The sequence below is a fragment of the Pocillopora damicornis genome, chromosome 5 (genome assembly GCF_964200805.1).
Source record: "Pocillopora damicornis chromosome 5, jaPocDami1.2, whole genome shotgun sequence".
NCBI classification, from domain to species: Eukaryota; Metazoa; Cnidaria; class Anthozoa; order Scleractinia; family Pocilloporidae; genus Pocillopora; species Pocillopora damicornis.
Window position 1 is genome coordinate 26,617,755 of NC_142674.1, and position 16,930 is coordinate 26,634,684.

The 16,930-nt window shown below is 37.8% G+C and overlaps 1 long non-coding RNA gene and 1 pseudogene across 2 annotated transcripts; both read left to right on the top strand.

Annotated features, from left to right (window-relative positions):
- Positions 1–199: 199 nt before the first annotated feature.
- On the top strand, positions 200–15,785 carry LOC149046238 (DDB1- and CUL4-associated factor 1-like; annotated as a pseudogene). Its single transcript, XR_016186503.1, has 17 exons — positions 200–261; positions 367–443; positions 1,451–1,641; positions 2,482–2,551; positions 3,142–3,209; positions 3,766–4,027; positions 4,762–4,958; positions 5,551–5,652; positions 6,427–6,585; positions 7,160–7,339; positions 8,094–8,300; positions 8,704–8,793; positions 10,259–10,338; positions 13,155–13,242; positions 14,607–14,813; positions 15,217–15,306; positions 15,777–15,785. The product of XR_016186503.1 is annotated as a DDB1- and CUL4-associated factor 1-like (transcript).
- Positions 14,043–16,800, top strand: LOC149046239 (uncharacterized). Its single transcript, XR_016186767.1, has 3 exons — positions 14,043–14,813; positions 15,217–16,347; positions 16,602–16,800. It is a non-coding gene; the product is annotated as an uncharacterized LOC149046239 (long non-coding RNA).
- The last annotated feature ends 130 nt before the right edge of the window (positions 16,801–16,930 follow it).

Sequence of the window (16,930 nt, forward strand, 5' to 3'; positions counted from 1 at the left end):
ACCACCTAGCTAGGCTCATGGTGGTCTGCCAATGATAAAACTGTTGTTGGGTTAGCATGTCGCTGTCATTACATACCGAAAAAAATTCCTTTTCCTCTCTCAGAACGTACCAAACATAGCATGGAAAGGTAGAAAATAAATGGGAAAGACAATGGACGAATGATTTGTGTGCTAGATTCTGGAGGGGAGTTTTTAGTTTCAAGCCTTGGCCGTGATAATTGTGTGATACACACTCAGTGTGTATGACTACTTACTGGAACTGTAAGATCAGTAACTTTGGTTATGTTGGGCTCAACAAAAAGTGAACAAACAATTTGGCAAAAAGTAGATTCAGAAGTATTTTACATTTTAAAATCACTCATGCAGGATAGCAGAGCTTGTGGAACGTGAGAATGAGGCATATCATAAACTAGATCCAGATCCTTTTGATGATTGGCATCCAGGTAAAAGTGCAAAGCTACCTTTTCACATTACACACTATTTGTGTTTTATACATTATTATAACATCTATTACAAATACATTAGGTAATGTAGTGTAAGGTATTCTCAGATACTAGGAAGGATAGCTACAGACCTAAAGGGGGTAAGTTTCTTTGAAAAAACTGTGATGCTGCATCAGTGGTGGAGTTTAACAAGATAATTTGGTTTTATTAACTGAGTTGATAATGTTAATTGGCCACAGTAAAGAGTTTCAAAACATTTCAAGCATTAGCCCTTTGTCAGAGTGTTTGTTGTGTAAACCTCTTCCATTAACAGCAAGCTGATGAGAAACAATATGCATGTTGAAGAGAACCAAGGCCTGCCAATAATGAAACAGGTCCAAGACACACTCTGCATGAAAAAGAATGATAACACATGACAAACAGCAGTAATTCAAACTTTCATGAATGAGAAGTGTTGTTCTTGCTTCTTATTCAATGTCAGTTCTACTTTTTGTTCCCAGTGGAATCTTCACAAGACTCACTGTGTTAAAGAGGCACTATACTTATCTACTTACTTGAGTCACAAGAAAACACTAGAACTTAGATGAGGCTTGGTGTGAGAAGTGCCCATGTCACAGTGATGGCCTCATGTGGTCAAACTGATATGGCCTGGCTGTCAATGAAATTATTTACTTTATTATAAATTTTTTCTCAGTTAGTACATGCACAATGATTGATCAATTTAGTGGGTTGTATTTCACTGAACAGCCTGAAAAATTTCAAATTTTGCGTCAATTAAAAATCTTCTCCTTTTATTAGACCTTGACATTAAAAATCTTCATTTTCTCAGTCCATACTCTTAAGTGACAGAACCTTTTTTTTTGGCTCAGATGTATGTCCCAAGGGAAAAAAACTTGGTCTGTAATTTTAACAGTGCAGATCTCGCTCTCAGTCAATAAGAGGTCTTGATTGTATTAAATTATTCAAAATAAAATCAGCTCTTGTTTTCTCCATCCTGAACATTTCAGGTAGAGCTGACCCAGACTGTGCATTAGGCCATCTTTTGAAGACACTGTTCAGAAATGATGAATTTATGGACAAACTAGTGAACTCCTATATCATGAGCACTGTGGAACAGTTTAATCTGAACTGCACTGCAGCCAGAGTGTTGTTAAATGCCATGCCTGGGCAGGAAAGTGCTGCAGTTTTTCAGGATATGGTAAGATTAGAAAGGTATTCGTAACCCTTTAACTCCTAAGATCTGATTGTCAATTCTCTGCTCTAGCTGCAAGACATTTCCTTGTGAATTAGTTACAAGAATTTGGTGTTAAATCAAGATGACAACTTCTATCTGATAAGTCTGAGTATTCTCATTACCTTTGTGCTGGATAATGTATGGATATTATGGGGAGAAGTTATCTGTTAATCACTTCTGGGAGTTAAAGGGTTTAACTTAGTAATCTTAAGATGTGACTTTCTTTCTTCAGCTTGAGTTCTATGTAAAAATCCAGATCAATGTGTCCAGTTTCTGTGGCATGGCACCCCTTGTCCTTTCCAGAAAAAATACTCAGAATTAACTCATATAATTGCTATTTCATCAAATTATAGATAAAAAACATGAATTTCATGCAGTTACATCATGAAAAACAGAAAAGGAAAAGGGATCTTATTTGTTGCTCTCAGTCACTTCACTTTAGTGCAAAAAAACTTTAAAAAAATGCAAACTTTTCAGATCCACTTTCATTGTTCCTTAATTCATAACTACATATTTCTTAAATAGAATGAGAGAGATTTTAAGGTTTAAGCTTGCTAAAGAAATAGAGAAAGATGTTTTTTGTCTTGTCACAAGCGTGTGACAAAGAAAAGATTCTGAGTCTCCATGTTGAATTGAACCTTATACCTTCAGATTCTGGGGTCCAATGCTCTACCACTGAGCCACAACAAATAAGATCTCTTTTCCTTTTCTTTTTTTCTTTGTCCCACACTTGTGAAAAGACAAAAAACATCTTTCTCTACATATTTCCTATCAATAAATTTAATGTTAATCATGTACATGTAGGAAGCAATGCTTAATCGTTTATGCAAGTGGGCCAGAGAAGCCTCAGAACCCCTGAGATCATATGCTACAGGTATTTATAGCATAGTTTACTGGTCTTACTTTTCACAGTACTTCAGGCTTTGAACATTTTAGTCACCATACCAAAAACAAAAAGAAAAAAAAAGAAAATTGAATTGACTAAATATTTAGCATCCATTGCTCCCCTTGGGAAAATTAGATTTACCTAATTCCTGTAAAGCTTCTGAGTTTCTGAGCTAACTCAATTTTGTTTACACCTTTATAAACTGGGTGCAAGTAGAAAGGTGTTTTAGTTTGGTGATCCAAGGTTATTTACATTAGGTTAACCCTTAAGAGTGACTAGCATCTAATTTCTTCTTTCAATATCACCCCTGAATCAAACATTAAGATCGCGGAAATAAAGGAAATGATAAGTAACTGAAGAACCCCTTGATTGTTTAACAAATTCTCCTTGTCAGTGCATTAGGAAATGTATAGAGAACAGTATGGAGAATATGCATACTGATGTTAGGATGTAAAGAGTTAAGATATAGATAGTCATGGTTTGATTAAGGATTCTAATATTCCTTTTTGTTCATTTTTTATGTGTATTGCTGCAGTTGCATTTTTAATTTTTTAATAATAATTATTATTTATGAACAGGTCTTTTAGCATTTGCCATGGAGAGCCAGGATATTGCTGCAGTATTCAGAGAAGAAAACTCCACCTTGGTAAGTCAGTATAGCAATAATGATTTTAGATATATGAAATTCATATAGTTGCACTGTGGTGAAGAAATAAATATAAGAGATCCTCGCAGCCAAGAACACTACTGAACTAGTAGTTGAAATAAGACCTGAAAAAAATGTTCAGGCCCATATGGGATTTGAACCCATGACCTCTGCGATAACGGTGCAGCGCTCTACCAGCTGAGCTAACAAGCCAACAGGGAGCTGGTCAATATGTTGGATATAGCAATTTTTAAAAGTGACCGCTAAGGTTACAAGAATAAAAGAAATGATCAGCTATTAAAGAATCTAAATTCTCCTTGTCAGCACCTTAAGAAATGCAAGAGAACAGTAAGAAGAATATGACTATTGATGTTAGGGTGCTGAGGGTTTTTTGTTTTTAGCTTTGTGGTTAACAGCATTTGTATTTCAAACGTCTGAGTGCAAAGTTGGCTTTTCACATCTCAGGAATTGTCTATTGTCAGTCATTGCATTTTTTGTTTGAAAAACTCTTGTAAACTATAAGCTGAGGATTAAATGTTGAATTTCACATGTTTAGGTTCCCTCTATGCTGTGACGGCTGCACATTTTAAAGGACTTGTCAGACCTTACACAGCCCGCTGTGACAGACCTGTCAAACAGGATTATCCTGAAAGCAAAGACAAACAGGAACAAGAGTGAAAACAGTAACAGCATGAGTAACAAGATAAAGAAAGTGAATCTTGCTGAGCCAGGACCATCATGCACTGTACCACAGAATGGCGAGTTATTCGGTTTGTGTAATGGAGAAGTGGAAGAAGTGAATAGCTACAATGGAAAGGGTTAGTTCACTTTTGAGCATTGTAACTCAGATTGTCCCTCTGTTAGTGAGTTCAATCTCCTAGCAACTTCAAGTTGATTTAACTGTCTTTTCAAACTGAGTGGTATGACTTGTTTGTAACTTGAAGGCTCAATTATTCTCCTTTGGGTTTTCACTTTGACAGCCAAGGCAATGCTTTCAATAAGACCCTGGTACCGTTAGGAACTCCAGCAGGTAGTCTGTAGTGAATTGCCAGGTATACGCTGGGAGCTTTCATGCAAACTTACGATGTGAGACCTAAAACGCCTTGAGATCTTGTAGAGTTCTTTCAGTCTACTTTTGCCCTTAATAAATAAGTTTTGATAAATGTTTGATATTTAATCTTATCATATATTTCAGCATAAATTTCCAGCCAAAAAAAAAAAAAGAAAGATTTTGAGTTTCCAACAACAAACTGACTCAAATTTTGGTAAACAGTAACCATATGTCGTTTCAGAGGACTTTTTGTGTGAAACACAAGGAGGAGGCTTGTCTGTCAGCAAATGGAAGATTTTGATAATAAAATGATCAGTTAAACAATTGTTATCAAGGACTAAATTGTTTAAGGATCATCTATGGAAGTTTGACACCAAAAACTTTGTTTGAAGGGGGGGCAGGGGGGGGATAAGGGGGAGGAGGAAGTATGCCAAGTAGGTTTGCTCTGCACAAGTTAACTCAGTTTCCTTAAAATTTCTAAATATTTTCCTTTTGTTTCAGGCAAAAGTTGTCTACAAGCTAAACATCCATTGCTAGTTAAAACAAGCAAGGGTTTCCGTTCCACTGGAAATGTAATTTGTGCACCTAAGGGAGGGTACCACATAGTCCCTATGTCCTTTTCCCTCTCCCCCCTGACTCTTGGCATGCAGCAGAGACTAATTCTACAGTATCTGACTCCCTTGGGGGAATATCAGGAGGTATGTGCTGTAATTAGGCACTTGAGCATTTAATGATATATGAAGAACAGAGAGAGTCTCTCCACTGAAGTATGTGGGAAGCTTGTGGGAAAAGGGCTCTGAATCAAGGATAAATTGGAAATGTCACACAACTTGAAAATGTGAGTTTGGACCGTTTTAACTAGTCGTGTGCGAGCAAGAATTATTTTTTGGAGGAAGGGACATACATAGGCCTTGGTCAGAAGATAACACACTCGGATCAAGAATTCTTGATCATCTGATGCGCTTTAACTAACCGTACGCAAGCAAGAAATACTTTTTGGATGAAGGAACATAAATTGGCCTTGGTCAGACGATAATGCACTCGGATCAAGGATTTTTGATTATGAGATGTTTTAACTAATTGGCGCGCAAGAAATATTTGTTGGATGAAGGGACATACATTGGCCTTGGTCAAAAGTAAATGCACTCAGCTCCGAATGAAGAGGTTCTAGTTGCGCCGTACCAAATTTTATCAGTTGCTATGGCAACTAAAACAGTCGTAGCTGAGCCTGGAGCATTGCTTGGCCATTGATTTATCTTGACACATTTTTCTTTGAACATTTCAATTCAGCTGTTGCCGACAGTGTTTGAATCGAAAGCCCTGTATCTTGTCATGCACTACATTACATTTAAAGGCCAGGTGGACCTACAACTTGTCTTTGAAGCCCTCAAGGTTGGAAGGAGGTAGTAACGTCATGCTTTGTGTTGTACGTCTAGAATTTCATGCAGTTATGGTTGGTTTTCACCCTCGCCGGTGTACTTACAAAAAGCGTACAGCGATATGATCCTGCGAAAATCAAACCGTTAGAATCAGACTCCTTCGCTAATGATATGTGAAAAATAAATTGCTGGAGTTTTCAGCCATCGGTTAGCTCAGTTAAGAACTGACATTGCCTGTGATTCCGAAAATCGAGTTTTCACTGGATCATAAGCGTTGGAGTTCTTAGCGGAATCAGAAGAAAAGAAAAGAAATTGTTCGGAATATTCCGACTCCGATTTCGTCAAGCTTTTGGCTCCACTTACGACTCCGACTCTCGATTTTCTCTGGGTCGCTGGCACTCCTACAACTAATGAACAATTCGACTCCAATTCTGTCTTTTGTGTAAACGAACCTTTAGACACTCTACCACATTCATCCCTCTTGAAAAACACTACTTTAACTCTTCAACTCCCAGATCAAATTTGTAATTCTCCTTACTGTCAACCATAGAATTCTTATAATGTTAGTTCGGATAATTTAGTATTGGATCAGCTAATCCTGCCCGAATTGATAATTTTCTTTATTCTCATTACTTATCTGGTTGATGTTGTATTGATATTGTAAGGAGAAATTCTGCCTTGGTCACTCGTGAAGTTAAAGGTTAAGACAATAATGCATTGTACCGACTGAGATCTGACAAAAAAAGCCTCAGAATTTAAAAGCTATTTCCTTTTATTGTCGTTTTAGTATTTGGCATCCCTCCTTTGTCATAAAAAGTTTGCCACATAATTTGTGACTCATAACGGTGTCCAGCGGTTACTAGAAGTGCCACGCCCATCAGTGGCTGCTACAGGATGTTCTATGTGTTTGTATTATCTCGCTTACAATGAGGACGCCATGGAGAGGGTAAGACATTTTTCCAATTTAAAAAAATGTTTGAAGTTTTCTGATTTGTAGTTGTAAGAAATGCAATATTTAGTGCAGATTTAACTTACCAATGATTTGTGTGTTATGAGCAGACCAGTATTTTCTAAAAGAAAGAGGTAACGAGTATCATTCCTTTAAACATGAAATAACAATGAATTGAATAACACATCTCTGCTTATTTTTCATCAATCTCCCTCCCCCCCCCCCCCCAAAAAAAAAAAACTTATTTATGTATAACGTGTAACCCACAGGTAGATAAAACATTACAGCACTTATTGCTTCATGAAAAGAGATAAAAAAGGAATTAAATAAAAACTGGTTAAATGGATAAATAAAATTGTAAGCAAGGAGAAAGAAAAAGAAAAAAAGATAAGGAACATAAAGATAATCACTCAAAAAAAGTTATCTTACAAAACTACCCTTATTTCTACAAAAAAACTTCCATGATTAAATTCTTGGTGCTCTTTTTTCTACATGAGCCAGAGGATCATGAAATTAACAAACAGAATATGTCGACGGAGCCTCCTTAACTGTTTCAAGTAACTTGTTTCAGGTGTCCCTCCTACCAAACCCTGTGCTGAGTGACCTGGTCAAGTATGCGTTGTGGCTTCTAGAATGTTCTCACGACTCTGGCAGATGTCACGCAACTCTCTTTTTCTCGCTCACGTGTTCATTTCGAGCAGTGCTGGAATTGTTCGACAGTAATGATGGTCTTCGGAAGCTTGTGAACCAGGTAATTAGTCAGTTTTATTTATTAATTACTCGACATAATTTGGAGCCCAGAGAAACGTGGATCGTGTAGTTCAATCTCCTGGATTAGGATCACACCACGAGGTCTATTTGTTCCGTGACCTTTCCGTTCTCGTAGGAGTAGCAGTTTCTCTTAATAACACTTACTCGAAATATTTTGCAATACGTAAAGAAATAAAAGAACGACTAAGGTAAATAATGATAATTTAATTAGTAAAATAGTGGATAACGTTGAAGGCCCATTCTGATTGGCTACTCAAACTCCGAATATCCGTTACCGTTCACCTCCAAGAAACTCGTGCGTGATTTGCGCACAGAAATATTGCAATCATCGCGGGAATAAATGAGTTAAAATCATCCCTTTTTGTTATATTATCTTACTCTTTAAGTATATACTAAAACAAATATTCACCTCAGTGCCGATGGCTGGCGGTGGATAATCACCTCGCGGCTTCGAGACTCAGTGAATATCCATCAATAGCCAGCCACTTCCACTTCAATAAATCACGGTTTGTTACTTTTGAAACGTAGTTTAGAGACATGCCGACCGCTATGAATTAACAAGTACTTTTAGTGCACGCCTTGTTTGCATTTTCCAGACTGCGCAGTCTCGTTTAAATTTTTTCAAGCTATTTTACGGTCCTATTCCACTTGCGTTTGCATCTTAAAAACAACGAATATTACTGGCTGCAAACCGTTCTAAAAGAATCTTTTTTTTGTTTAACCTTGTCTGGCAGCTAAGTACGCTTTCAATCCTTCGTCCCGACGAGGCAGAACTACTGAGTGATGATGAGGTGTTTGGCAGCCGGCAGACAGCAAAACATACTTGCATGGCTCTACGGAGATACTTTGATGCCCATCTTCACATCAGGGCAGATGCGCTGAGGAGATCTATTGCAAGAAACGAGGGTGGAACACCACCAGTTCCAGTTCCAGCGTATAAGGTGAATTTCCGAGCCTACTTTCTAATTCTAGGAGAAAATTTGTATATCTTTAGATGGGCAAATTCAGTATGTTATGTTATGTAAAAGGACTACGCCTGCTCGGCTGTTTTAGTTCAGAGAGGTCGGAAGTTAACTTAAACCTGGCAAAGGTTTTTGGCAGTATTCTGCTTAACATTTAATCCCATCCTTGTAAATTTTCTACTTTTACCACGAAAGTTTATGAACTTCGCCTAACAAACACTCCAAATCGTCTTAAATATTTACGCAGAAGATACTGTTTTTGTCTGTTTGTCTGTCTGCTTGGTTTTGTTTGTTTGTTTGTTTGTTTTTTCCGCAGTTTTGTCTTTGGTAGCCAAGCATTATCTTGTTCAACTGATATTGATGAGCAACTGTTCTCTTTCAGGCTGCATCCCTGTCTCACAGCAGTGTAATGGAGAACTGTCAGTTGATGTTAGAGTATGCTCCAACAACACTGCGTTGGGAGCCTGTTGAGGTAATAACTGAGAAATAACGCAAAAGTAAAAAAAAGCGTCACATGGTTGTGGTTGATTATTTCGCAGAGGTGTATCTTGGTTTATTAAGTGGAGGGCACATAGTAGCATTGAACTCTTATATATAGTGTTATAGTATTTTTCACAGGGACATGATACAATGTCCAGCTTCAAACTCGTAGCTTATGAAACCCCTCGATGGACACCATAACACCTACTTCCATTGCTTTGTTGTTGTTAGTTGTTATTCTCTTCGGTTTTAATATTATATGGCAGTGTATACTTAAGTATGCCTAGGCATGATTACGTTAAGTCGGGCAGGCTAGCTGTGACCGAGAAAACAAAACCTATAAATATATATTTACACATCTAAAACTATATATCTAATTTGTTTATATTCATTAAAAAATTAGTGTCCATAACTGTTCGCTTTTGTCCATCAAAAAAAACAAAAAAACAAAAAAAAACCAAAAAAAAATTTTTGAAATTCTTAAAATATTAAAAGATGTAAAAAATGTCTATATTTAAGTAATTAGCTAATAAGACTTTTCATAAAAATATTATAAAACTTGATTAATATTATATGTTTTTATAAGGATTTGTTTGTTGAAATGAACTATTATGAAAGTACTTTAAATGATCTGGTAATGTTCAGTGTACTTGATATTACTGCCTTTTGCATGTTAAATAAGGTCTTGTCAGCTTTTGTCTTGCCAAGAAGTAGTATAACATTCTCTCTCTTATTATTATTATTATTATTATTATTATTATTATTATTATTATTATCATTGTTGTTGTTATTGTCATCATCATCATAATTGTTATTACTATTATTATATTCATTATTATTATATTCCTAGTTTACATATACGGTTCGCTCTCAGGAATAGAGTGGAGAAGTAATTTCATTCATTTGTGTGTTTGTTCGTTTCTTGTTTTGTTTTGTTTTTGTTTTTATTTTTTCATTTTATTCACCAGTGTTCATAAGCATAGACACACCTTGCCAATTTACCTATAACTAGAGTAAACTGTCTTCTGTCCGAGGTCTTTACAGTGTCAGAATGCACACGTTTTCTCGTTTTTATTAGGGATTTGTGGCAAACCACAACGGCCTGAAATGAGGACGCGGCCAAACAAAAGATCTAATTGCTTAGCACGTGCGTTTTAGAACTCTGTACATCTCCGTAGATGTTCTCTGCAAAACAAAAACGTGAAATCACCCAACGTTGCGTGGTCTGAGAACGGAAACACCGATTGCAAATTAGTAAAACTTACATTTGGAACTCAACCCTGCTTACATATGTTATGCTGAAGTTGTGGCCCCGTAAGAGACGATAAACACATCCAGCCACTCGCGAAATTATAACCAAAAGTAAAAATTCATCATTTCAGTCGACGTCTTCCTCGACGTTGCCTTTCTGACTGCTCAAGTTCACTATAATGTAACATTTTTTTTTTCTCCTAAAGATGATGAACAGACTTCAAGGCTTCACCCTGCTGCTTCAGTTGATCTCCCTATCGTCAGACTGGGGAGTGACCAGTAACAGGTAAGTCATTGGCTTTGCTATCATTTCTACAGAGTTTGTACCAGTCCAGGAAAATCAGGAAAGGTCTGCTTGTAGGACTGTGTTACTGGACTTTGAAATTCTCGGAAATCGTTTCAACTCAAGGAATTGAAGTTTTTGATAATTCATTTAGCAGAACATTAGATGTAATGATTTTCTACTGCCTTCAAAAAGGTACAAGAAGCTTTTTAGTATTGTTTACTTAAGATATTACAATTTTTCTTTGCTCCATTCAAGAGCGGACGCCATACTTATATTTAGCGACTTTCGACTTCGTTCGTCAAGAATCTATTGTTATGAGTAATTGTTGTTGTAAATATAAGCTTCTAGAAATCCCCAAACTGGTTATTCATGTTGACATCAAGTGACGCAGTTGATGACACAATTATTAAGTAATACTACTAAAATAGTTCTTTTGTAAGCTTCTGGTATGTTCCAGACTACTTTATGAATGTATGTGAGGACTCATTTATCTAATAAAATGTAAAATGTTATTCACCAGCCTGGGGTTGGTCCGTATTGGGAAAAACTGTGCCCTCTTTCTTGAGTACTCAAGACAGAGGGCACAGTTTTTCCCAATACGGACCTCCCGACGGGCGAATAAATTATATATATATATATATATATATATATATATATATATATGTAGATTTTTTTTCGCTCAGGGCTCCCTATGCATGCATATGTATGTGTGATTAATTTACAACAATTTTTCGAGTGAATTCATAATGCATTCATATAAGCGTTTACGAAGAGTTGCAATTTCATAAACAAGCAGTTAGCGAGAAATAAGAGAGATGGTAAGTTTTGAGCTCGGTTAAGAAATGAAGATGATTTTAGTCTTGTGACGAGCGAGGGACAAAGAAAACTTCTGATTCTCCATGAGGAATCGAACTTCAGACCTTCGGATTCTGCTCTCCGATGCTCTACTACTGAGCCACAGAGACTCCATGGTGAGTGAAGTCTCTTACGAAGTTCATATGACACGCGTCCTGCATACTGTGAGGATTAACAATGTCAATAGCGTAATGTTTGTGGATAGAACTTCGTAATAGACCTCGCTCATCGAGTTGTGCGCAAGGAAACACCGGCAGATGACAATGAAGTGCGCATACCCGAGTGTCGAGCTTCAGTGTAGCGTACCGCGGGCACACGACTAGGCATTGCACGAGGGCTTCACGTGGGCTGATAGCTGTGAAGCCGCGTGAGCAAATAATTTGCAACCCGCGTTTTGAGCGCCGAATCAAACTGGTGAGGTTAAAGTTGAACAGTAATTCTCAGTATTTTACATTTTCTGATCAACTCGCAAAGCAACAATACCGGCAGAGCTAAAGCTTTGTCAACGAGAGGAAATTGTTATGATTCAAGTTTGTGGAGAGAGGGTTTTGCGTGAAAACAGGATGAAAAGAAAGAGACTGAGACACCCAAAACAACAAGAAGTAATTACGTAAAGCAGGTCGAGAAAAACGCCCAAAAAAGTTAGATAGGACACCAAAATATGCAGAATACGGTGAAAGGAACGCGAAAGAGAACAAGAAAAGACATAAGTAAAAAGACGAATATCTAGCGAAGAGCAACGCGAGAAGGAAGTACATCCAGGTGTCCAATACCTTCAACTTTCCCTCGAAATGACTGAACATCCGAGCCATTTCTTCTTTGGTGCTGGCTATTTCCTCTGAGCATCTTTTGTGTGTGTGAACCGAATCAATGAGTTGCCTCTTTGAACAAAAGGGAACAGCAGACTGCGGTTGGATATCATCGTTTAGTACACTCCACAGTGGACTGTCGATGCTTAACGCGTCTTCAATCGCAATTATGGAGGGGTATTTACAACCCACCATGTCAACGTTTTGTCCTGTGTACTCCTTGAACAGCCGTTTAATGGCTCCCGTTGCCTTCGTGATTTGCGCACAAAACCGTTTTGCAATGGCTTGTCCATCTAAAGAATGATTAACACGACATGAGTCAAAATGATACCGTAGAAAGCCTACACTACAATCATTTCATTACGATATGTTGGTTAGCTCTAATCGGGCGTCTTATCGACGACTGTTAGCACTCAAACATATCAATGAATTACCTGCATATTTCTTCATTAGTTGTAAGAGAAAGACCGTTCTTAGCACTTGACATGCATGGATAATTGCAAGTCTTCTCGACGCTTCTCTTGCAAATCGCAGAGGTAGGCAATATGCATTCTGCTGTCAGGAGACCATCGGGGTTGGCCGGCCGCCCTCAAGGTTCTTTAGCTGTTGATCCAACCTATTACCAGCAGAAAGGAAAACAGTGGAGAAACCAAAAAATTGATTGGAATTATTTGTTTGGTTTTGCATTGCTTTGCAGTGCGATTGGCAAACAAAACTTGCCCCGAGAACCAAGTAAAATACCAATAACGACTTCCACGTTTAACGGTATGGAATTGTCCATAATTCTGATTGCTCGATTGCCTGATTGTCTGTTTACTTGTGTGATTAGCCATTTGTTGATTTTGGGGCTGGTAATAAGTACTTTGCTTTGTTTTGGCGGACCTCATTTGAAAACCGTTTTAATATCCTTACGTAAAGATCATTTGGTTCCCAGACCAGGGGAGTAAATATAGCAGAATCCAAACGATGGTTTCATACCTGTCAAGCTGATCGGTCAATATATTCCAAGGTTCAGATGCCGGGGAAAATTTTTGCAGGTTTGTTCTGTTAATGAACCCTTTGAAAAATTCAGAAGACAAGTATCAGAGAAAGTCAGGACAAATGACAGAAAGTGATGGACCAAAAAAGTAAGACATTTACTGTAAAATTCAGAAACGACAATTGGGGTAAACATGGTATGAAAACCAGATCCCCACGCTACTCCATACCCTACACAGAAAAACTGCCTCAACTTGTCCAAGTAATCATCTGGTGATGAGCCTTCAAAGAAGAAAACGTAAACTCATAACATAAACTGTTTAAGTAACTTGTGTATACCTTTCTGAACTTCAGTTGTGGTACTCTCATTTCCTCTTAAGCACTTCAAAAATTTATCAAACTATAATCAAAAGTTAAGTGGGGCAAAATACAATGGAGGTCATTCATTTGTCATGATTATTTTTGGTCGTTAAAGGTGTACCATTCCAAATAAGATCACAGCCGACCGAGTTGCAAGATAAAAAAGACTGGTTAGAGGTCAATAACAACTAGGCATTCCACGCGAAATTTGATAATAGCCTGGGACTTAGCGCGTGTTGTGTTGGAACTCGCCATATGACTCACAGGCGGCCCAATCTCCAGCTGTGAGATGATCATCTTACGCAATAACGGTCATGGCGGAATTATAAGAGTTTGTATGGGAATATTTACGAGCGCTCTAAGGAATAAAAAAATACGTCAAATTCTCAAAAAAAATACCTCACCTAGCTTCCACAGCGTAGTGCTTGTTATCTGACCGCTTACTTTGATGAAAAGAGCCCATTTGAGCGAGTTGTTCATTTCGAGGTTTTCAACGCACATAAGAAAAGGGCTTTAATTTTTTTTTTTGAGCGAGTTGTTCATTTCGAGGTTTTCAACGCACATAAGAAAAGGGCTTTTATTTTTATTTTTTTTTATTTTTGGCTTTCTCCTTTTATTGGACCCTGAGATATATTAAAAATCTTATGAGCCTCATTTTCTCAGTCCATACTCTTAAGTGACAGAACCTTGCAATACGTAAAGAAATAAAAGAACGACTAAGGTAAATAATGATAATTTGATTAATAAAATAGTGGATAACGTTGAAGGCCCATTCTGATTGGTTACTCAAACTCCGAATATCCGTTACTGTTCACCTCCAAGAAACTCGCGCGTGATTTGCGCACGGAAGTATTGCAATCATCGCGGGAATAAATGAGTTAAAATCATCCCTTTTTGCTATGTTATCTTACTGTTTAAATATATACTAAAACAACTATTCACCTCAGTGCCGATGGCTGGCGGTGGATATTCACCTCGCGGCTTCGAGACTCAGTGAATATCCACCACAAGCCAGCCACTTCCACTTCAATAAATCACGGTTTGTTACTTTTGAAACGTAGTTTAGAGACAGGCCGACCGCTATGAATTAACAAGTATTTTTAGTGCACGCCGTGTTTGCATTTTCCAGACTGCGCAGTCTCGTTTAAATTTTCCAAGCCATTTTACGGTCCTATTCCACTTGCGTTTCCATCTTGAAAACAACGAATATTACTGGCTGCAAACCATTGTAAAATAATCTTTTTTTTGTTTAACCTTGTCTGGCAGCTAAGTACGCTTTCAATCCTTCGTCCCGACGAGGCAGAACTACTGAGTGATGATGAGGTGTTTGGCAGCCGGCAGACAGCAAAACACACTTGCATGGCTCTACGGAGATATTTTGATGCCCATCTTCACATCAGGGCAGATGCGCTGAGGAGATCTATTGCAAGGAACGAGGGTGGAACACCACCAGTTCCAGTTCCAGCGTATAAGGTGAATTTCCAAGCCTACTCCCTAATTCTAGGAGAAAATTTGTATATCTTTAGATGGGCAAATTCAGTATGTTATGTTATGTAAAAGGACTACGCCTGCTCGGCTGTTTTAGTTCAGAGAGGTTGGAAGTTAACTTAAACCTGGCAAAGGTTTTTGGCAGTATTCTGCTTAACATTTAATCCCATCTTTTTAAATTTTCTACTTTTACCACGAAAGTTTATGAACCTCGCTTAACAAACACCTCGAATCGTCTTAAATATTTACGCAGAAAATACTGTTTTTGTCTGTTTGTCTGTCTGCTTGGTTTTGTTTGTTTGTTTGTTTGTTTTTTCCGCAGTTTTGTCTTTGGTAGCCAAGCATCATCTTGTTCAACTGATATCGATGAGCAACTGTTCTCTTTCAGGCTGCATCCCTGTCTCACAGCAGTGTAATGGAGAACTGTCAGTTGATGTTAGAGTATGCTCCAACAACACTGCGTTGGGAGCCTGTTGAGGTAATAACTGAGAAATAACGCAAAAGAAAAAAAAAGCGTCACATGGTCGTGGTTGATTATTTCGCAGAGGCGTATCTTGGTTTATTAAGTGGAGGGCACATAGTAGCATTGAACTCCTATGTAGAGTGTTATAGTATTTTTCACAGGGACATGATACAATGTCCAGCTTCAAACTCGTAGCTTATGAAACCCCCCGATGGACACCATAACACCTACTTCCACTGCTTTGTTGTTGTTAGTCGTTATTCTCTTCGGTTTTAATATTATTATTATTATTATTATTATTATTATTATCATTGTTATTATTGTCATCATCATCATAATTGTTATTACTATTATTATATTCATAAGTTTCCTAGTTTACATATACGGTTCGCTCTCAGGAATAGAAGTAATTTCATTCATTTGTGTGTTTGTTCGTTTCTTGTTTTGTTTTGTTTTTGTTTTTATTTTTTCATTTTATTCACCAGTGTTCATAAGCATAGACACACCTTGCCAATTTACCTATAACTAGAGTAAACTGTCTTCTGTCCGAGGTCTTTACAGTGTCAGAATGCACACGTTTTCTCGTTTTTATTAGGGATTTGTGGCAAACCACAACGGCCTGAAATGAGGACGCGGCCAAACAAAAGATCTAATTGCTTAGCACGTGCGTTTTAGAACTTTGTACATCTCCGTAGATGTTCTCTGCAAAACAAAAACGTGAAATCACCCAACGTTGCGTGGTCTGAGAACGGAAACACCGATTGCAAATTAGTAAAACTTACATTTGGAACTCAACCCTGCTTACATATGTTATGCTGAAGTTGTGGCCCCGTAAGAGACGATAAACACATCCAGCCACTCGCGAAATTGTAACCAAGAGTAAAAATTCATCATTTCAGTCGACGTCTTCCTCGACGTTGCCTTCCTGACTGCTCAAGTTCGCTATAATGTAATATGTTTTTTTTTTCTCCTAAAGATGATGAACAGACTTCAAGGTTTCACCCTGCTGCTTCAGTTGATCTCCCTATCGTCAGACTGGGGAGTGACCAGTAATAGGTAAGTCATTGGTTTTGCTATCATTTCTCCAGAGTTTGTACGAGTCCAGGAAAATCAGGAAAGGTCTGCTTGTAGGACTGTGTTACTGGACTTTGAAATTCTCGGAAATCGTTTCAACTCAAGGAATTGAAGTTTTTGATAATTCATTTAGCAGAATATTAGATGTAATGATTTTCTACTGCCTTCAAAAAGGTACAAGAAGCTTTTTAGTATTGTTGACTTAAGATATTTAATTTTTCTTTGCTCCATTCAAGAGCGGACGCCATCCGATTAGCAGCCGACGTGACCCGCCTTGCTTTAGAGATGCTGTTTGTGTTGACAGTCGGTCCTAAGGCTCAGATGGCGCTGTGTGAAGAAGTGCAACTTCCGTCAGGAGAGCAACAGAAAGGAATGAGGTATGATCTACGGGAAGAGAATTAATTTAGACGAAGACTCGAAAAATTCCCATCAAAAGTCCTTCGTGATCATCAGAAGGAGTAGAAGTGTTCTTAGTCACTTTATATTTGCCATCAAATGTGGAAACATTTGGTAGCAAGAGGCCAGAAGGCTTATATATTCTCTATTCAGTCATGTTAAGAAATAT